The sequence below is a fragment of the Centrocercus urophasianus genome, unplaced genomic scaffold, assembly GCF_019232065.1.
Source record: "Centrocercus urophasianus isolate 14NV4802_14NV808 unplaced genomic scaffold, USGS_Curo_1.0 seq_19, whole genome shotgun sequence".
Lineage (NCBI taxonomy): Eukaryota > Metazoa > Chordata > Aves > Galliformes > Phasianidae > Centrocercus > Centrocercus urophasianus.
Window position 1 is genome coordinate 12,718,800 of NW_024884744.1, and position 23,830 is coordinate 12,742,629.

General features: G+C 35.8%; 1 long non-coding RNA gene across 5 annotated transcripts in view; it reads right to left on the minus strand.

The window, feature by feature from the left end:
- LOC122161410 overlaps positions 1 to 23,830 on the minus strand; it is a 494,955-nt gene that overhangs the window by 291,324 nt on the left and 179,801 nt on the right. For all 5 annotated transcript variants that reach the window (XR_006169178.1, XR_006169177.1, XR_006169181.1 and 2 more), the window contains exon 3: positions 21,251 to 21,402. This is a non-coding gene — a long non-coding RNA (uncharacterized LOC122161410). The remainder of the gene's footprint in view (positions 1 to 21,250; positions 21,403 to 23,830) is intronic.

The window sequence follows — 23,830 nt, forward strand, 5'->3', positions numbered from 1 at the left end:
ACACATAAGGTGAGAGCACCCTTTCTGAGAAAAGTTTTCATTTTGAAGTGAATTTTAGATGCAATAATTTAGGAAAAGGAAAAAGAAAAAATAGAGGGAGAGGAACATTGTACTTTCCATTTTTACTCTGAGATAGCTACGCTTATTGTCCGAGAGCATGAAAAGGGCATTGTCCAAGCATCAGCTGGGCAGGAGCAATACTGCTTACTAACACAGGATAGATTCATTGCTACAAGCAAAGCAGCAACATCCCCCTACTCATAAATCCACAAGTAATATCACATTGTTATAGCTGCAGTGCCTGTGCATCCTGTCTGTCACTTTTAAAAATAGTTTTTATTACAGTCTATTCTGGGTGAAGGTCAAGAGGGAGACAGGATTGGAAACTTAAGTCTTTTAAATGAAGGTAGAACGTAATGCAAATTCCTTTAATACAAATGAGTCTGCCTGTAATATAAACCTTGACCTGGAAAACCCCAGCATCTCTGCTTTTACATGTTTTAAAATAATTCACTCTATATGCAAGAATTTACAAAAGACCTCTCTGACCTCAACCATGGAAACATTTGTTCCAATAAATGGAGACAGGTCTCTTTTACAGTGTACTTTACAGTAGGGCTTGCATTGTGATCACCAGACTTAGCTTATTAAAGAACTGAAGAATGACTTGACAGGCTATGAAAAACAAAGCCATTATCTATTTCAGCTCTTTTGTTCACCTTTCTAATTTATGGATTACAATGGTAGAAAAAATGTAATTCTATTCAAACACAAAGAAACTGTTAAATTGCCTGAAAAAAAAATTACAGAAAAGCACTCTACACAGAAACAAAAATAAGATGTTGTTTATATTCTGAAATTGTACGTTCTTCTGAAATAGCCATAAAGGAACATTAAGAAAATCAATATAATCAGTAAATATACCTAAAAGAGTGGAGGCAGTCAGGGTCATAGTTATTATCCCAGCTGTGTTGCTAATATATGAAAAATAGCAACCAAAAACAAACAAAAAAAAAGTTTGATTGATTGCTATGAAGTATTGGCAGCTGTAGCTTTTGAAGCATGAAATACATTAGCATTGTCTCCTAATGTCTTTGATAATTGTTCAGAGTGGATGCTTGTCTTCTGAACAAGGCACATTATTTATTCACCAAGTCATCACTGGCTGTAAAAATTAAGCATGTAAAAAATGTATCTTTTTTGCTATAAAATTATATTCTTTGAAGGGAAAAAAAAAGGAATAACGTACCGTATTTGTAATTGATATAGGTCTAATTTAATGTGCATTGTCCAAATACCTTTGCCCTTTACAGGTTATTAACTGTAACAAGCTCCAGGGTGAATTTATTGCATCATTACACAGGAAGTGTAGGAATGTGTCTGGCAGAAAAAGAAAAAGCTACACTAAGAAGTCAGCTGTGTTTGAAGGAACATTTCTGAAGAACCAACACAGGTTTGTGAGAATCACTGAGTTTCTTCAGATCATGTAAAGAAAAGTCTTCATTGTATTGTCTCATGAAGATGCTTGAATTCCAAACCTTTAAAAATGTGCTTAAAAACGTATGTTTTTGCTTGCTTACATCTTTCTCTATGCATAACTGATTACTGAGGAAAGCAAACTAATATTTTATAATTGTTAAATGACATAACTTTTTTTTTTCCTTCTGGTGACAGAGATGATGTTGGATGCAAGACGACTAATAGAAGTGGTATTATGATTTTGGTGTTGAACTGGCAGCTCTTTTCAAAAAATTCTGTGACTCTCTCAAAGAAAAGAAAGAGAACTGGAAAAAAGCACAACTGAGCCAGGAAAGCAACAAGTGCAGATAGATGCACTGCAGTCATTTTTTCACTACAAGCAACACAGAAACTGATAAATAGTAGCAACTATGTTGTTGTTATCTTCTACTGAGTTCTGCAAAACTTGTAACTACAAGGCTAATGCAACAACATTCAAATTATGAGGGCTGCTTGGAAAGTAGTGCCTCTTATTTAAAAAAAAAAAAAAAAGAAAAAGAAAAAGGAATTGGGTAAATCTAGCAAAACCTTTCAAATTGTCAGCCTTATTGGCACTTGGCCACCTAAAGCAGATGTTTGTCCTTGCATCACCATTGACTAGGATTTATATTCATACCACATTTAATCCAGGCTCTTCTACAACTATTATTCCCAATCCCTTCCCTGCAAAAATATTGAACTGAAATCAGTGCTGTTTTTAAATCAACATCCTGATGCAGGTAATACCTTCAAGTTTGGACTGCAAGCAAATTCTCTCTACAAAAAGTAAAATGCTTGCAGATGTACATTGTCTGCCCATTTTTCTTCTACCATTCCTCAGACAGACAACTTCCACAACTCGTGAGAAAAATCTGCACAGCTACATTTCTTTTTTTTAGAAGAATAGAAACCAAAACTGAATCAAAAGTGTAATGCAAGCATTCCCATAAATCCCAGCCATGCATAAAAAGGCAAAACTGGTGATAAGTCTTAAAACAGGCATATCTTCACAGTGTGTTTATCAGTACAGAGACCCTGTTAGCACTCAGATCTGAGAAACCATCATCAAGGCAAGAATATATCCATGAGGGTTTTAAAAAAAAGTAACTATTGAGGTAACAAGGCAGAAGCTTCTGCTAGCATGCAAATCAAAAAAGCAGCACTGAAGTTCATATTTAAGGGCTCTTAACAATGCCAAAGTTTTATGTCCTGGTTGTGTCCTGCTCTGCCATTAGCAAAGATTTATTTCTACATTTTGTGCTCCACCACTGTGATAAAACATAACGGCACTCAGATGTATACTCCTGATTTCACAAAAATCCACCTGCTTATAGCAGTGCTGAAAAAGACAAAGCCTGGGGCATGATGAGTATTCAGAATGTGGGTCCAATTCATAAATTAATTACATATTTATTTATTATATATATTATTATAATTATCATAGTATATAATATATGTCTTTTTGATATATTCTGAATCATGCTCAGATGAAACTGAGTGGGTAGACATATAGAAAAGAGACAGTAAAATGCAGTACTTATTTGAAAGGAAAATTATGTGCTCTTGCTTGTAGCACAGATGCAGCTTAGCTGAGATTAGAACTGCACTGTTTTTTATTGCTTCTAATATCCTCACACACACCAGCATACTGACCCCTATTTCTCCCTGTAGGAAATCTGGGTGTCTGAAATTCAGCTCTGCTTAGTGTCCAGGCAAATTGGTGGCTCACACTTCTAGCACAGGCAGTTTGCAGCAACAAGAGAAAGAACAGCAAGATTCTTCCCCAAGACAGATCATTCTGGGGTTGTACTCTGAGCAAGAAGCAAAGAGATAGAAGAACAATAAACCTTGTTCAAAACCTTTTTCAAAAAAACCTTGAATTGCAAGCATCACATCTAATAGTACTACTACATTACTGTGCGTTGCGAGAGAAGAATCAAAAGAATTGGTATTACATCATTTTTTTTTCCTCCTAATTTAGCTCAGTTAGAACAGCTCTTGCTCAGCCAGAACAGCTCCCTTGCTACAACAAAACATTGGAGGCTTGCAGAACCATGACCATTAGGGCCTGATACTGAAGCTGAACCTATTCTGGCATACTGAGTCAACAGCTTCCCAAAATCATCATGCAGACTATAAAAATCCACACCACAGGTTTAACTTCTTAAGGACATGAAACAACAAAACTCAGTAATTATAAAGCACCATCTAGAGATAGGAAACTATACGATTTTCAGTATGGTAATTCTGAAACCTTGTATTGACAGCATCCTAATAACGCAAAAGAGGATTTGCAAGGCATTCGCCTCACAATGCATTCCTAGCCAGAGATCCACTGTAAGGCAGGTCTGCTATTTGCTGTTCTGTACCTGTGCCTTCAGAAGTCACCAGGGACAAATCATACCAACACTGTGAAAAAGATTTTCTTTCCTCCAGTCCAAAGGATCCCTAAAAGCAAGCTACGAAGATACACTGTAGCGAAACACATGTAATAGAACAGTAAAATATTGCTAACAACAGCTCTCATTTTCTACTATTCTCCTTCCTTCTTGTTTGCTTGGAAGGAGAGTTAAAAAACAGCTTCACAACCCAGTCCTGTCCCTCTGTGGCAGTTTCTGAATGTAATGGCAAAATCCTCAGGACCAGGAAAGTCTTGTGGGACTTACGCAGCTTTGGAGCCATTGGGAGCCACTGGGTGCCCTGACAGTGCTGAAAGTTAGCATTCAGCAATTTTAATTCACCACCTTCCTGAGCTATTTAAACAAAAACTAAGAAAAAATAAAAATTGGGCTCATGGGACTTCCCATACTTAGAATTTCATGGTCTCGTATTTCCTTGTGCTAACATACACAATAAAAGATGTCAAGAAATAATTAATGGAGGATCACAAGGTTTGTGATATTGTAAAACAGAACGACCAGTTAAGGAACTCAAAATTTACGAACTCAGCCCTCTCCAGGCACCGACTCCTCTACTGCAATGCTAGAATAACAAATAGCCTAAGGTAAACTTAAGAATTAGTTTTTATCAGAAGACTTCTGTTATTCTGGGTTGTAGAGGTGTAGTGCAAATATAAATACCTTGTATAGTTTGGGTTGTTTTTAAAAGCAGGATAAAAAGCAAGGAGCAATTTCCAGGAAGAGCCTGATACTTATTTCATTGGCTCTGATTTTACATCTCTGTAGTGCCATAAAGCATAGCTATAATCAGCAAGTTGTTCTACAACAGTGGAACAACTTTACCAAAAACAGTAAAAAAAACCCTGTAGTTTACATAAATGTAACTGAGATCTAAGCAGAGTTGATGGTTCTCAATAGTCAAACATTCTAAATCATATTAAAATTTCAAAATAAAGTAAACCAAAATAAACCAGAATTCTGCTGCTGCCTTTATCTGCGCATCACAGGAAGGTACTCCACAAAATATATTTACCAGCATTATGACCAGTTATAAACTGACAACATTTTATGTACTGTAGCATAGTTTGACCATGTTAACTCTATATCTGCTTATGAACAGACATTGGTGCTTCTACATCTGCAGTCTGGCTCAAAGGGAAATGACTTTTACAATGTCTGAAATTGCATTTTTTGCAATGAAGAATGCCATAATTGAGTTGTGATTCCCTATAAAGGTAAGACGTGGGTTTCAGTATGAATAAGTCATGGGTTTGTTTGTTTGTTTTAAGACAGTTAAATTTTCAGTGACCAATTCAAGACCACTAAACTTCAGTTTGATTAATACAGTATCATCTGCACACTCCAGCCATATTCACTCATGCTTCTATCTCACCCCATCTCAAATAATGTAGTACCAGGACTTGTCAATGTCATTGTTATTACCAGAAGGTCTGGATGACTATCAACTACATCCAAACCTCTGAATTAGCTTAGGTCAAATGAAAGCACTCTCCCATCAAAGCATGACCCATATTACTGCCTGTTAATTATTTCCCAGCTAAAGTGTATTTTGGATACAGCCCATACAGAGCAGACGGAATGAGTAGGGGTGCAGAGAGTATATTTCCCCATAAAAGTAAAACCTGAAATATAAGAAAACAGATCAAACAAAACCTTCCAATACATAAAAAGTATTCTATTTGGTCTTGATTATTTTCTTTTCCTACTCCAGCAATGCTGTGTATTCTCTTTGAATCCTCCATGTTTTCAATAGGAAAACTAAAATTCAACAGTAAAGGAAGCAATCTATGTAGTACAGTTGCATTAAACACCACTTTCATAAAATGGGCAAGTTAAATAACTCCTATTTGTGGCTGGTTGGTTGTTTATTTCTTTGACTTTTTGTTTTTGTTTTCCGAATCATCTTTTCCTTTCTCCATCTCTTAAACAAAAAAAGAAGTATCTTGATACTTTCCCTTCTTCAGGTCCCTACGGCTAAAAGTTATTTTAAGCCACATATTCTAGTACTCTTCTAGTGTTCTATGATAAAGCAGCCTTTCTTTTCTATAAAGGTCACAAAAAGTTCAGTAAGAAATTATTATACTGTATTAATAAACTGCCACCATATTTAAATGAAAGTATTTCAAAATTAATACCTTTATTTTCCATGAAGCTCTCTAGAGACAATACAGCTATTCATTTCTTATTCTTAAAACACAATTCTGAGTGTTTTCAACCCACTCCTGCTGGGCACTGCTAGCACAGTTAAAAGAAAACATGAACCACCCTCACCAGCTACATTCATATACAATTGGTGTTCCCCTGTAGCTTCAACTGCGTCTTCTCAGAACTATATTTGGACAGGGATAAATATTTTCATATTGCCAATGTCAAACCAGCAAGATGGTGGAAAGAAATAAGTAGTATTACGAGCTATACTCCAGCATGGTACATGCAGCTGCTACGACAGCCTTTTTGCCAAAAACATCAAAACAGACAAAAGTATGTACTTGTGTTGATCCACCTACAGTCCTGCAGTGCCATGAATTAACAACTTATCTCTGTTTGTGAGCAGCTTTACAACTTGGTAACAGAACTATTTTATAATCTTGGGAAAGCGTGTACTATTTCAATAAGTTTCTACTTCTGAGCTGTGGTGAAACTAAAGAGCATTCAAGGTTAAAAAGTTTTAATCATATTAAACCTGTATATTTGCTTGCATTTTATTCCGCAGAATACAGCTTGAAGGACTCTGTCATTATACAGGGTGAGAAGGCAATCCTGTAATTAGGAATCTGCTTCTTAAAGGAGAAAACAAAACCGACACAGAAAGATGCCTTGAAGGTTACATTTTTTCTTTGCACCCCAAGGCTCCTCATAGCTAATCACTACTTTCAGCTTTAATTGGAATTGCGCAGAAACAATGTTGTGCTCTTTGGGCTGGGAATGAACTTCCTCGAGTGACAAAAAAAACCAACAAAATAAAAAGAAAACTGGTTAATTTTAGTAAAACTATTTACTACATGAAAATCCCCAGACACTAATAAAATTGTACGAACTGTTAATGATGCAACTGTTAACGATACAACTAAATAAAACTGTTAATTATTCGAAACAGGAATAAACTGCAATCAAACTAATTCTGAAGAAATGTTTGAATTGCCTTTATTTATATCTCTCTGCAGGAACATTGACTCCTAAGTCCCAACACAGCAAGATTTACAGAGCCCTGATGCTGTGAGATGAGAGCTACTGGCCACATCAGTGAAAATAGGGCTGACATCACCACTGAATTTTACATAGGGAAAATGAAATATTTCTGTTAAATATTTAATGTCAATAACCAAAATTGCATTAAAATGGAAAAGGTTATGTTAACACTCCAATGTTTTCAAACTTCCTATTGATTTATAAGACTTTATAGCAATAGAAATTCTACTTTTTTTTATTAAAAAAAGGTATTTATTTTCAAGCACAAGAAGAAACTGCAACTATTACAAAAGTCATTAAAAAGAGTCAGTCAGTGGTACTATCCTTCTCCAGCAGCTTTTTTTTTTTTAAAATACACTTATATAAATAAGCACAGCATGAAGCCACATGTATCAGCTACACAAAACAGTTCCATTCTTAATGAAGAGCATAAGTACTGACTCAAAACTGCATGAACTAATACCAATGTGCTGGGTAAGCAGGTGGAGAAAACCTAGTTTCAAAGGAAGTTCCTCACCTCCAGTCCCTCAGATAAGAGAGGATGCTTGCCTCCCACCAGCCCTGTCACAGGCTGCAATACAGGCCCATGCCAACCTATGAGCATAAGCAGGGACTGAAAACAACTGGGAAAAATGTACAATCCAAAATACATGCAATTTAGAGCAATCACAATTACATTTCCCCTCCACGCTTTTGACAGGAAGAGCAAAAAGCTTTCCTGGCTGAACAAAGCTTTTTGGCTCCACTTTAAATAAATTGTTTCATTTCTTTTTCAGTCACGCAAAATAAATCAGAAAGCACCCCTTGAGTGCAGCTTACTAAGCTAAGAGCAATAATTCCCCACCTTTTACTTAGTATTTCTATGACCCGAGGATGACTGCGATCAACGTTCACATGCCCTCTCCATCACAGGAGCTCTGAAGGTTCGCTGCCCACCCACACCTGGGGTTCCAAGGGACAGGTGGCCCTGCTAAGGCCACACGGCTCTGGAGAGGCACAACAGGAAGCATGAGATGTTCACTCACTGCCAAGAGCTTCCCATCCTAATTAAAAAAAAACATGTGACTTTATCACAGAAAGACTTGCCACTATCCCCAAGTAGGCTGGAATAACCAAGTGATTTCTCAAGCCAGGAACTTCTCAGCCCGGAGATTGAGTTGGGCACTCATAGTTCTAGACCAATATTTTAACCAGGAGGATCTTGGGAGAAATTAATGGTAACTCTCATCATTTTCCTTTCACTGTTTCAGTTGAGCTCCACATTTTTTTTTTTTTTCACCAAATAAATCTGTCCAGTAAACATCCCCTGATAATTTTACGTTTCCACAGCATGAACACAAAACCACCAATCCCTCCAGCTTATGCAGAAGGTGAGAGAAACTCAGTTTTCTTCATCAAAGGCTTACATTACACTTCTGGAAAACAAGTCAAAACAGAGCTGAAAATTCTTTTTGCCTGATGAGATACTCAGTATGCTTGAAGGGGAGGAAGATCAGGTGACCTCAAAGTGTGGCCAGCAAGAGATGTGAAGCACAGTTCTAGCAGGGATTATAATACATCTGAATGCATCAGGTCTCAGATGATGGCAGGAACTCTGTGAGGATCAGGAAGTCTCTGAAGGAACACCTCTACCCAAGAATATGCTCTTGCAAAGATCCAGCAGCAAAGGTTTCAGCAGGTGAAAGAACAAGAAAAAGTTTGTATATCATTCTGTGATATACAAAAAAAAACAATTTTTTTTCCTTCTGTTAATTAGGTTGGCTTTCTTTGAAAAATTCACTGGGAGAATAATTCTTTAGACACATTCATCTCAAAGTAATGCTACCACAGAAAATGAAACCAAAATGCTAGCCTGTTCACGTTTTCACAAAGTTATCAGTGTCTGACAGAATGAAGAAGAGAATAAGCATTGCATAGTTATACTAACTGCTTTGACAGTCATGAATGTTCAAAAACAATTTTTCTCTGATTACAGAGATAACTTGTACCCTTCTGCAGCTGAAGTGGGAACTTGTCATTTTCCCCTTTTTTTTTTTTTTTGTTTGCAATAGAATAATTTGACTTTAGTAGGCAGCCACTTAAGGTTTGCAAAATATGAAAACAGGCAATTAGACTGGTGTTTGCTTTATAGCTTGAACACAGTTGATTAATAAACTGAGTAAGGTTAAAATAAGATACAAATGTTAATTTTGAGAATGAAAAGAACTATACAGGGAGAAAGAACAGCTGCATAGTGTTTAAATGCTCATGTACACCTAAAGATAGCATACATAGCAATTACATTGCCAAGGTCTTTCATAAGTATTCATTCATGTTGCAGAAAACACTTCCTTTCTGATTTTCAGTTGAGAAAGTCTCATCCAACACATTTGGATTCTGTATGTATACTCCAGTTCTGAGCTGTGATACAGCTTAGACCTTCAGCACTTGCAGTACACCTTTGCGACCTTTTCAGTCATGCAATTACATTGATGAATTAATGCAGAGAAGGGCATTGCAAAACAAATTATTAATGCAGGTGGACGAAGTGATAAGTAAATCCAAATGGTTATGTGTGTTAATTCAATTCAATTATTGAATACGATTTTATTCTAAGATTTTTAGGAATCAGGTATAGAAAACTAAAGTTACATGTCAATAAACATACAGATGATCACTGCTTCCTTAAAAAAAAAATATATAAAATTGTTACTTGAAGTACCATTCCAGTAGCAGTAGAATGTTCTAGACTCAAACATCTTGACACAAACTGGCCTAGAATCACCTAATTCCCAAATCTGTAGCCATGAACTAAAGCTATAATGCTTTAGCTTTAACCAAGTCATCAATAAAACTCAAATTTTAACATATCTTCATAAATACATCTCTTACTGAGGAATAGGAATTGATACCTAATTCATTCAAGGCCCTCGAAAAGCCTGACTACACTCTGAGTCTTTTCTTCATTTCAACAGCACACTCAGAAACAGTAATAACAACTTGTTATGCGGAACAAAATTTTTAGCTCTCCAAAGATTTTTTAGGATGTATATCGTAAGTCAGTTGCATTTATTTAACTACCAGATTTTCAGGAACATTGGTTTTATGATCTTCATGATTAATAGCAATATGAATACAAAGCACAAATGGAAGAAATTAACTGCATTGTCCCTGAAGGATTACCAGCTTTGCCAGACAATTAAGAGGTGAGGTTTTTTTTTCTCGCCACTTATGATTAATTGTATACAAAAATATGACCTTTCTTATGGTCTTTCTCCACTGAGATTTCTGCAACTGAAGACTGAATTGCACTGCTCTACCCTATTGAGGAAATGGCAGAACATTTGATGCAGCAGAGCATACTGACAAGCACTGCTCTTCAGAAAATGCTAATACATTATTCTGATACTGCTTCTAACTTCCAAATTCTAAGTAAAGAGCATATTTCAGACATGCATTCCATCTTTACATATTGCTTACAGTAAACTTACTATTTAAGAGGTATAACTGTAACTATGGAAGGCATTGAAAACATTTCTAACAAGGATTTACATTATGGAAAAATTCATCGTGTGAGACCTTGCAATTTGAATTACAATTTACCATGGTAGATTTGCCGATAATTAAACAGCCTGACACATCCGTTATTTTATCTGATATCTGCATACATTTTTGGCCTTTTTGGATATCTACTCTACTTATGCGGTTTTGCTCAAATTAAAACTAGTCCTTTACATGAAAAGTTTCCAAACACAACTGTGGGACTTGATATCCATTACAGCTGAATCTCAGAAAGCAGAAGTCATATGCTGTGCACTGGACATACATGTGCCAGTGGTGGGCCAGGCTTGTTTCATAGCCACAGTCTGGAAATGTACCTTCTGTAAGTCTTCTGAGCAAAGAGCATGGCCCCTTCCCAGGATCAGGGAAATGGGAGAAACAGTGCAGTTAAAGACTAAGATGCCTGCCAAAATTAAGAACTATAGGCAAAGCAATTAAGTGTTTAGCGTATCTTTTAAGTCATGTGAAAAATTGAAAGAGAAGAGTTGACTGGGAGAAGTGCAAATCTAAATGAGGGCCAGAAAACAAGCTTTGAACATAAGGTACTGTATGAAGGACTATTTGGACAGTATAAGTTGCTCTGCAAAATGCTTAGATCTTTGCATATCTCTAGTTGCAAACAACACTTTATTTCAAGATTCCAGCAATTGAGGTTGTTGGAGGTTAGCTCTTTTCAAAAAGCTGTTCCACAAAATGCAGCTCACGCAGTACAATAGGGAATAAACCATTGTTATTGTGATTCAATAGCTGCTTGCTTCAGGGAAGAAACTTGGAATTTTTTGTTTTCAAGCATTACTTAAATAGGTGATAACAAAATCTTTTTAATTGCACCCACACTGGAACGTAAGGCTTTAGAATCTCTAGATGTAAACATTTATGTAGCTGCAGGTATGCATTATTTAACCACAGCAATAGTTCTCATTAAAACTTAACTCCATTTTTTCAGCTTTCTCAAAACATCTGCTTCTCATGAGGTGTATTTTTACAATCATAATAAAGCAGATTTCTCTAGCAACGCTCCCTTAGTAGAACAACAGGATTGCAGGATTTCTTTATAGCTTTCATAAATAAAACTTTACTGCAATTGAATTAATTAGGACTTTTTTTTTTTTTTTTTTCAAATTTATTGCTTTAAATATTAATGCCACAGCACTTGACGGGGCTGCTATAATACTAGCATGTGAAACAAAAGAACTCTGGAAAACATATTTTTGAAGTGTTGAAGAGGAACAATTTATGTTTCGTAATTTATAATGTAAAATTAATACTTGACAAGGCTCAAGCATAGCTGCAAAACTGCATATATACCAAAGCACCACAGTATTAAGATGTCAAGTTGCTAAAAGATTAGTAGCACTTCTTAAACACTCGATGGGAAAACTATTTTAAAGGGATTTAATACTTTCAGAAGCAACATTATGGGAATTATAACAGGTTTTGGTACCAGTTCTTTAGATACTGGTACGTCACATTGCAAAAAAATTTATAGGCAAAATATAATGCCAATCTTCTGCCTAAGTGACACTTACTATGTGTTCCATTTAGACACTTACAAAAAACAGCTTGAACTCTTTTTTTCCTCTCCAAATAAGATTTACAACAGAAGTTTTGTCTGCCAGTTATTTTGTATAACCTCAACAAACTTCAGAGAGCTTGTTTGCATAAACTGGGTGGCAGGAATCAAAACAAATACCCAATCAATTATCAGTGTCTGAACCAAAGAGATGAAGATTCACAGATGGTGTTCTTCAATACCAGTAATCATCATCCACGTTCTAGCATGGTAAGCAAATACAAAAACACTATGTTCTTAATCTAGACAAAATTATTATATGACAGACGCTGACTTCAGACTGCTTAGTCTGATCTGTGACAGAGTAATGGATACCAAATACTTGGGATCAAAAAGGACCCTGTTCTCCTTCAAGTTTCATAGACAGCTGTCAATATTTCATTAATGTTAATATTTTAAAATATTATTAGTCATTACTATTTTTACTTTGGTTGTTAAATTGGCAGTTTTTATATTACTTTGCATGGAAATTCTGAACATTCACTGGCACAAAAATTTGCATGATTTTGCAAGATTTTTTCACTAGGTGACAGTTGGAAGGCTGGTCTTTAACAAGTATTTGAGAGTGATCTCCCCAGGATAGCTCCACTAGTAAATGCTCTTTCCTTGCAAAGAGTCGAAAGCATAATTACCTGAAATCACATCAGTAAAAAAAAAAACAAAACAAAACAAAACAAAACTAGAATCACTCATCAATTCGTTCAATACAGCCGTTCCCTCTTGAAGTCTGAGTCGCAGGTGATAATCTGCCAGTTGCTACAGGAAGCACACTGTACTACAGCTGGGCAGACTGGCTTTGTCACAAATTTCAGACCCAAGAGTGAAATTCTGCATAGCCCCCTCAAAATTAAATGACTGTTAAACAGTGTTACTAAACATGGTGTACTGCTTCACACTTACGTGTTAATTACACATTGGTTGTTTTTTGTTGTTTTTGTTTGTTTGTTTGTTTTTCAGTAAAGACTATCTTTAGCTGCATGTATGGCATTTGCCTAGAATGCCTTCACCAAGGCTTCAGCAAGCACAGAGAAACAATACTGGAAGGCAGCTTTTGTTGTCATTTCTGGATAATGCTCGATTTCTTTTTGCTAAGAATAAAAAGAAATGCAGAATTTGTGGTAGGGGATTGATGAAACAAATATTTTAAATGCTGATTCTCATCTATATATCTCCTATCAATATTATATGATCCCTGTTTCAATCAGGGTAACATTAAACACCATCCGGCTGATGTTTTCCCAGAAAGATAAAAATTCAAAATCACAGTGATTTTTTACTTTGCGCATCAGTTTGCTGTGTTGCCTTTCTGATGTCAAATACTGCCTACTGTGAAACCAAATTCACATGCATTCTTTTGGGAGAAGATGGCAAAAAGTAAATTGTAAGACTAAACAAAAGATACAGTAAATATGATCTTTGAAAAAAAAAAAAAAAAAAAGTTATTGACAAAGACTTTCACCATTTAGGAATAGAGCTGTTACTTCAGACATCTCTGGTGAACCAAAAATTATAGCGTGCAAGACCTAAACCATACAATCCCCTGCTGCAACAAGAAGTCTTCAAAATTCGGATTAAGTTGATTGTTTCTGCTAGGAGAACACATAAAAAAGCCTTTCCTGATTCTTTTTATCACAAGTTTTCAATACAAAACCAGATCATTATTTTTTTAAAATAAGAGATTTCATAAGTTATCTGCAGTATTACATATTATTGATGTTACGTAGCTGCTTTGGTTTTTTTGTTCACTTCATTTGGAGCTTTTCTGGTGTTTCAGTTAAATGAAGACTGCACACAAAGTGTTCCAAGATTCATATTGAACAAAGCAAAAGATCTGTGCAATCTTTCAATGGAGCTTTTGTCTTTTTCATACCAGATGCTTCTTATAAATCACAACTATTCACAAGCTGAACAACAGTTTACTTATCTCTCAGCAGAGACTTCATTTTCTTTAACTAACCCCTGCAAAGATTGTTCCCTTCATTGCTGATAAACACACATCATCATCAGTTCCCTCCCACTCCCCCTTATTGTGCACAAAAACAGAAATCTTGCTTAAATGGAAAATGAAACCTATGGCAAATTCAGTAAAAGAAAAATCCCTTCAGTTCCTCAGTCCACCAATACGAGTCTTTCACCTCAATTATTTTTTTTTTTCCTTTTTTCAACTGTTTTTTGTGTTGCTTTTTTGCTTGTTTGTCATAGTGGGAAAACATATGTGCAGTATCTCAATGTTTCTTAGAGGATAAAACACCCATTTTATTTTTATTTCTCAGTAACAAAACACCCAATTCAGCATGAAGTTCACAATTGAATCTCTGGAAAGTAGCCTGAACCTCAGCTTTCTTTCTCTGCAAGGTCACTAGCAATGTCTTCACTTGCAGAAATGAGCATTTCTGAATTTCACTAAATTTCAAAGCCTAATTTCTTACAAAACAGTGTGTTCTACAGGCCTATAAAGTATTTCAATCTGATGTCATTCACCTTATGTTAAGGTGATAGCCTAACACAGCTGAGAAATACTGCAAAACATTCATGTGATGGAAGAAAAATTCCTGTCACCTACACGTACAGCAATTTTGACTGATAGAAAGGATAAGTGACACAAATAAAGGGAAACATTTACACAGTTATTGTCATAATCCAATGCCTATGAACTCCAATGACAAAAAAGCCACAAACAGGCAGATGCATGTGTACATTGGACTGAATTTCCCTATTAGAACTTTTTAGGAATAAATTTGAGTTGTGAAGAGGGTAGAATATCTGTGATTAAAAATGTACAGACAGCTGACTGAACATTTTTAAAGGAAAATAGTTTAACCACATTTCAATTACTTTTTAAGTTGCATTTGAAATTGACTGCACATCTTTTAATCCTCCTGAATTCAGCTCCAACAACTCCTTTATCCCTTCTTTTGATAGGTAAATATGGCTCCACCTAGGCGTTAAAAGTAGATGTGGAGGGAACTATAGGAGTAAGTTCTTTCAGCACTCGATTCCCTTGACACGTGCTCTGCTCTCTTAACAGTCTGGGCCGACACAGATAAAGAACCGGCAGAGAAAACAGTCATTATTTCCTTCTATTCTGCTTTCTATTTCCATTCCATCTTCATCTCTAAAACACAAAATAATTCTATTCCTTTTATTTTTAATCTTCTAGCCAAATTTGCTAATTAGATTGTAAGTTCTCAACCTTCGTAAGGTATCTTGATAAATATTGCATATTCAATATGCAAATATGGCAATATTAAACTTGAAGAGTCCATACAAGATGTCCCCTCTTCAAGACCAGGATGGATGAGGTTTTGGGCAACCTGGTCTAGTGGGAAGTGTCCCTGATAATAAAAGGAGGTTGGAAGTAAATCACCTTAAAGATACCTTCCAACCCAAAACATTCTATGATTTTAAGACTGCATTTTTTTGACTGAAGGCTTCCTAGAGATTAAGGAATTAAAATTTCTTCATGCAAGTCATTACATTAAACTTATAGATTGTGTTCATTTATTTCTTTGCATTTACAAGGAAGCCAAATAGATGGTAAATTACATTTGCACCAAATTGTTATCAGCTGTTTAAAACAATCAATTAAAAAAACAAACCTCAAGCCAACATAAAAGATAAAAAGCAGGATGAAAATAGATTTGCAGTCTTCCAAATCCAAGTGAAGAAAATTATTCTGTACAGCAAGTATTGAGATCAATTGAAATCCTTTACTTCAATTATAATTAACAAGCCTCACAAGCACAAAGCGATTTAATTTCCTGTACCAAACCAAATGCTGTTTTCTGTCAGTAAAGGACTTTTCTCTTACAGAAAAATATGTTAATAATTCACTATCATTGTACATTCAAACAGTTAAGGTTCAATTAAAACTTCTAATGAAAACAGCATTAACTTATATGTACATTCAGAATATTTTAAGGAATGGCAATTTTTTATTATTTTTTTTTTTTTTTAATATTCACGAGTAGGGTATTTTTCCCCTATTGTACAATTTTCTAATAATATTGCTAAGTTACAGAAATAAACCTATCCTTGCACTGTGTGAAAGGTACCTTCCTAAGGTACCTAATGTAGCTGTGTTCCTCCATCCCTCCCTAAAAACACATACCAAAAAAAAAAAAAAAAAAGAAACCAAGAAAATGCACACACAGCTCGTAAGACTGACTCCTTTCAAGAAATAACTACTCAGGCACAGCAAATGACAGGAGTGTACTGAGGTTTCTCTCTAGCTTGAAAGAGCAGAAAAATCAGCATATAAACCTGGCAAAATAACATGATTCAGATCTATGTCTCTTGCTACTCTACAGCATGAAACAAGGCTGTAAAACCAAAGTTACAACAACTCAGTTACAGCCAGGGAGATAGTTTCCAAATACACACACACGTTCAAAAGAGAAGGAAAACAAGAAATCTACAAGAAAGTAGTAATTTCTTGTCTGATCCCAGGTATAATGAAGTCAATTGGAGTATACTGACAATAAATATTTTCTTGGCATCGCTTCTCAAATCATCATCAGCACCACTGGCCTTTAACTATTATGTATTTTTAAATTTTCCTTAAGGAAAATTTAGGAGATTCGTCAATATAGCTACGTCACAGATAGGCAGAACAATTTCGCAGTACACATTAAAAAAATATCTAATATGTCTGCATTACAAATCCAATTATGAAATAGTCACTCCATTTACTTTTACAAGTAGATATTCACCACAATGTCATGTCAATTTTCCTACCCGAGTGGTTTATAATTTCTAGCAAGGACTCTTTGTTCCTATCAGCACAATGAATACGCACAACGAATCACTTGGTGTTGTTTCCAGTGTGCCCATACATACAAGAGAAAAAGTCTGCTGCAAGTATATTGACTGTGATACAAAGACCTATATTGCTCTATATACATGCATAACCTTAGCCAAAGTTACCAGATATTTTTGTGCACGGTTACATCCGTTTTGATGACTTGCTGGCTAGAAAGAGTCAAGAACATAAGAGCAAGTTCATGAAGCAAGAAATTTTGTTTACACACAAAGGAGAAAAAAATATTACAAGAGGTATACTTCTCTCTCTGAGTGGAGAACAGAAGCAGATGTATTTCTCCGTTATTTAGTCTGCTTATGTTGTACATTTCCATTCTTCATCCAATTCATATAATGTGACAAAGTAAATAATTAACAAAATCAATTTACATATGCACCAGACCAAACAGCGGGCCTGTTTGTCCCCATTTCAAAAGCAGCTAACTTAGTGTCATGGTTTTGTGATTTTTGGTTTTCGGTATTCCACATCATAACATCATGTGGGGCACTGGGAGTTTAACTGTTAATGCTCAAGTTCTGGGTACCTGTCCAGAAGAGAAGAACTACATTCCCCAGGGGACTTTGTAGTCAGGGAGAGGAGATAGAACTCCTGGCAAGGTCACCTGATGGGCTCTTTTTCGTCTGCTCTTTATCAGCTCTCCTCCCGTCTCCCTGCTGCTCAACTGGACTGCGCATCTCACCTCAGCGTTGTGGTGAGGCCAATCCATCTTTCGGACATTCTTATCATATATTCTCATTATATATTATTTATTAGTTTCAATTCTAATTATATTGTATTATGGTGTGTTATCTTGGATTCCAATAATATATTTAGTAAATTAGTTTGTCTCTCCTCAGATCATTGCTGCTGTTTTTAATTATTTTGGGGTTCCCTGTTCCCTTTTCTGGAGGTATGGATTTTGCAAAATCCCTCCGCCCTGCTACTCACAGAACTGGGCCGAAGCAGCCCATAAACCGTTGACACTTAGGAAAGGACAAATTTCAGAACTCTAATGGGGATTAAGTGAAAAAGTTATTTAGAAGAGAAAAACAAGTCTGGATTGAATGCAAATAGGTATCTATTATCTGTGTAGATCTTGTTTTTTATGTTGAATTACAAGAATTATGTACACCAAGAAACCAAGAAAATATGTAAATGTTTTTAGTTGTAATGTATTTTTGGTATAAAATCCATAATCTATTTCCTTTCAGATTTTGCTGTATTTTAGAAGTTTCGCAAAATGCTCCCAGAACTTCCTATTTGATCTCTACAAATAACTCTCAAGGTTCTGAATATCACATCTTAAAATTTTAATTGTTCTTTCTTGGGAAATGCATGAGGATGAGAGGTTGGGGAAGATGGAATAGAAATCTTCTGCAGACCTCCAAGGAGCACTATTTCCCCAACATGCAAGATTTTTTTCTACCATGTATTTTTTGTCTTGCAAAATTCATTCTGAAATATCCACATGCACATCCCCACCCTATGGCCATTTCTCCTCCCACTACCCAAACAAAGCTGTTCTTTTTGATCTATTAATCCCACTGAAGTCCTGTTTATATTCAATTCCCTGTGTTGATGCTTATTCTAGAATCTAAAGCTCTTCAACGCAAGTCACACTCAGAGTCTACTACTGTAACATGTTTTAGGACAGCTTGTTTTCTTCAAAGGCAAATTCAGTTTCAGATGTTCCAAGTGGATGCCGAGATCCATTATCTCAGTGTCTCTCATACTCCTTCATTACTCATCAAGCTCCTTTGGAAGCCCAGTTGCATTTTAGTAGCACTCTTTAACATACAGTGCTAAGACAACCATAATATGCAATCTTCGATTTTACAACAAGACCTGTGAAGGATGGACTGATAGTTGTCTGGATACATTTTTATTCTTCTAACAGTGTTTTCCATGGGAGTCAAAATGGATTCTTCAGAAAAAAAAAATGCCCTTACAGGGCTCCATCATAAAGTTACCTCAGAAAGAACAATAAACAAATTTGTTGCCAAAGATTAAAAGCTGTTTATTTCTATGTCTTCCAGATGCAAAACACTTTGTTAAATCATTGCAAGTGAAATTAGGAAGCTTGTTAGTGAAGCCTAATCTTTCATTAGCATTTTAAATTCCTGCAAAGGGGAAAAAAAATACATCTTACTGCCTGAATATTAACAGCTAGTATATTTCATATATATGTAAAAACTATATGAGAAACTCGCTAAAAACAAAGTAAAACTTCTTGCTTTTTCAGAAATTCTTGGAGCTCACATGATTTCTCTTTTCTGAGGCTTTTTATTAATCTTTCCCCTCAGTTATTACATCTATCGTTCTTGCACAGAAGAAAAATTTACAGCTCTCTCCACTGCAAGATCTTCCAATTTTCCCTTGATATAGCTCTTAGTACTTACTATGAGTGAGTGAGTTTCTTCCACTGTACTTACCCAAAATTGGCAGATTTGGGTAACTGAAGTTGTATCATAGAGACAGTATATCAACATCAGTCTACAAGTTCACATACAAAGGGACAGGCAGAGAAAAAGAAGTACACATAAATGTTTTTAATAAGGTACTAAAAATCATTGCCCTGATCTAATAGCAAGAAAATAAATTAGTTTCAGACAACCAACACTGAGCTGAATTTAATACTAAGACTTTTATCAAGCACATAAAGTAAGTGGTTACCCATCCTCACACAGAAATGAAAAATAAAAAACTTCTCAGTTGTTGATTTGTGCAACTATGGACACTTAGGAAGAAGTTGAGATCACAGAAAGATCTGGGCAGACTTTTCCTGCACTGGAAATGTTTCAAAACATCCGAACAGCAGCATCCAGTGACTCTGCATCTGACAACTGCAGGCAAGATACAAACCTTATTTTGTATTTTTTTTACACTTCACACTGCTCATTGAAGAAAGGGGAAAGTTTTCAGCACAACAGTTATGTGTGAATGTTGCTGGTGGCATAAAGGGCAATACATCATCACTGAGTCAATTGCATGCTGTTTTTGCTGCTTTTATTTGGGAAGATGATCTCTGCTGAGACAGAGGTAAAACAAACACCTCAAACCAATTACAGAGCTAAGACAAATCTAAAGAGAGAGACTTTTGTGCTGTGCCCACCATGCCACTAAGCTGTAGAGAAATCATAAGTTACTCATTAGCTTCCAAATTTAGTAGGAGTTAATCAGCAAAGACTCCAGCCTCAGCAAACTGACTCAGATATTGCTAAGACAGTCTGAATTACAACAGAAGTTTAAAGAGGAGTTTCAGTCATGAATGAAACATAACTGCTTCTTCCCTTCAGCTTCCTAACTTTCAGACTTTTGCTTGCAGTTTGAGATAATTATGTTTAAAACAAGAACAAAAACACATGAACAGCATGAACTTGTATAACACCAGTTGCTATCTCCTGGAAGTATGAAGCATTGCACCCAAATGTGTAAACAACACAATATATCAACATCTTGCTCTATGAGCAGTCTTTATTTCAGGAGTTTTTTAAAGTAACAACACCATAACACAAAGTACTAATAAGCTGGAGAGGCAGGCACTCACTATGCTAATTAACTCACCTATGGGGTTCTAGTTACAGCCCACATGCACATTCCCAAAATCTTTTCTCTCCCTTCCTACTCCTTTGTCTTATATTTTTCATTACGATCACACTCAGAAAGAAAATTATAAAGCTCAGCATGACACACGTGTCTTGCTGCAGCTAAAACTATTTGGAAATAGCAAAAGACTGGATATAAAGGTACTGATATAGAAGGGCTTTTGCCCTTCTAGAAACAGGAAAAGAAGCTAAACTATTGAAGATCATTTGAAGAAGAAAATGAATACTTTCTGATTTTCTGGGTAAGAGTTTCAAGGACTTCCCACAGCTCATCCCACATTTGCAGCAAAGTTCAAATCCAATCCATGAAGTTTCCTCCAAACATGCAGGCTTTTTACTACAGCTGTACACAACTGTCATCTTTCTCTTGCACAGCCATGCAAACGTTACAACAAAAATAGGTAACTTAATTTTACAAAAAAAAAAAATTTTTGAAAACTGAAATAAACCTCAAAGAGAAAATTTAAAACCCAAGGCTGAAGAGCTCCTTTTTCTTTCTCCTGTATTAAAAGTATTTTTAATGCTTTCCTCCAAGAAATCATAGTCCACACAATTGTGCAAATTCATCTGTGCAGAGCTTATCACTAGAGGAGAGAACGAACAACAAAAATCTAAGCATTCTTACCTCTAAGTGTTTCCTTATGATTGTTCTGGATTCCTTCCAAATGAAGGTGCAGGTAGCAGTTTTGTTGATAGATGCCAACTGCAGACCATGTGAATCAGTGGGCACATCTCACACTGATTTATGAAGCACTGTGGAGTAGTAGAGCACTGCATCTGAAATACAAATTAAAGTTTTTTTCAGTATAACTTTCATATCCTGTTTCAGGGATAATTGTCAACAACAGAATGTCCCTAATTATTACTTAATTAACATTAGTGACACTACTTTATTATCATAACTTAAGCTTAATGTGGAAGATATAGGGTTGAACGCAAAAGGCAGTTTAATTCATCCTGTAGATATGATATTTAGGAAAGAGCTCATGCAAAAACAGTAGCTTTCCAGAAAGGCAAGAGTCATTTGAGGAGTATCTCCCAAAATACTTCATTAACATCTTCCCCAAAACCCTCCCCCCCCAAATAAAATAAATAAATAAATGAGCCACACAGATTATTCTATGGGGACCTAAAGGAAAAGACTGGTCAAAAGTCTTAAGATGCTCTACAGCAAGTTTGAATTCTATTATAAGATTATTAAGTTGAGAATGCAGAAAACTAAAGATGAAAGTACTGCTTCACGGAATGAAGACTGTATTTTGCTTTTAGAACCTGGAGAGAATAATCTCTTCATCTTTGCCTCTTCAACCATGCCAAATTTCAAGACAGCCAAGAACTTCTTTTGGCATTAACCTTAAGCTTATGCACCATCTATATTCACAATCAAAGGTATCAGTTTCCTCATAGGCAATCTTGGCATAGCATGCCAAATACATGAATAGAATCCATAAACTTCAGCACACAACTACCCTCCTTATTGCAATGTGTGCAATGCACGTGCGCAAGAACTTCTTTACAGTGAGGTGACGGAGCACTGGAACAGGCTGCCCAGGGAGGTGGTGGAGTCTCCTTCTCTGGAGATGTTCAAGTCAGCCTGGATGCCTACCTGTGCGGCCTGGTTTAGGGAACCTGCTTTGGCAGGGGGGTTGGTCTCGATTATCTCTAGAGGTCCCTTCCAATCCCTACGATTCTGTGATTGATCCAACATGAAACTACTGCATCACATTTCCAATATGCTGTAAGAAATCATCATATACTGATCAGGAATATACAACAGTTTCTGTTAGTGGTGACTTGCAAAAGTACTTCTCTGTTATAACTGGGCTCAGTGATAACAGTAAAACAGGGAACACTTATTTGTCTTAATTTTGGTAATAGATAAAACATCTCCTACTGAGCTGATTTTTCTCCAAATATGAGAAGTCCATCTATTTTTATGAACAGTTGAATACAACATACTTCCACTAATTAAATCTATCGTGTAGTGATGCAGTACTCTTGCCAGAATTCTGAAGATCATTAGCATAAAGCCATTTTAGTTATGTTTGAAAAGGGCACCTTTATCTGTGTTAACACAAGTCCATAGTATTAGTTCTTTTCCAGATGTAAGCAGCAAATTCAGCTGATGTTTCTGCTCATTAAGGATCTCAGCTTAGCTCCCTGCTAGAACAGCTCAATTACAAGAGGGATCAAACACCTGAAATTACCTGTTATGTTTTGAAAAAAGAAAGTATATTTGGTTGTGTGTATAAGCAAAAGTCATTAAGGTAACCTTTTCTGAGCAGTATTACAAATTCTTTTGAAAGTAAGAAAAAAATCAATGTAGGCTGACCTGAAGTTAAATGAAAAAGTTTTGAAGATGATCATGATTTTTCTGTTTATAATTACAAAATTAAACTGGCCAGAACAACCTCTTCTTGGAAGCAACAAAATGTGTTTTGTCACTGGACCAACTCGCTTTATTTGGGCACTTCATAACAGATACTAAGCAACAGGTTAAGGTGGCAAAACAGAAGTTAAAGCCCAAAGGCAACCTCCAACTTGGTCAGATGGCATCAGTTCTAAAAGAAAACAGAATTGCTCTGCTATGTTGATCTTCTCACTGCTGCTTTAAGTAATTATTTGCTTTGCTGAACTATTTTCTAATAAAGCATAACTAGCAATAGAAATCAGACTTTCTAATCTGCAACAGATCTATTCTTTCCTCAGTGCAGAGAAGTTTCTGATTTTATCCACTGATAATTTGCATTTTATGCAATTGAAGTTATAGCTCTTACTTCTATAGTTGTTCAAAAAATTGTTGTCACTAGGTTCATGCCACATTTCTCCATTTAATTTAAAGGAAGAGTGCTCCGATAAATCTTAACAAACCCAAAAAGGCGCATGAATTCAATGCATTTTCTTCCTCCTGTCCAGTTTCAAACCAAAGTCAATATTATGCCCAAAGAAGGCCTACAAATTCTGAGCTTTTGCCTAGTTGAAGCATCATTATGATTTAATAAGTTTCATAATCTCTCTCAGAACACAGACAAATGATACTGTAAAAATCATTTGTCTTTGAATTTAATTTTACATCTAGAACATAATGGAATATTTAATATTTAGCAAGTCGGTTTCACAAAGTTACTTTATACTACTCAAGTGGGAAAAAAGGCGCATAAGGGCATAGTTGTACTGGATGACACAAGACTATATGAATATATCC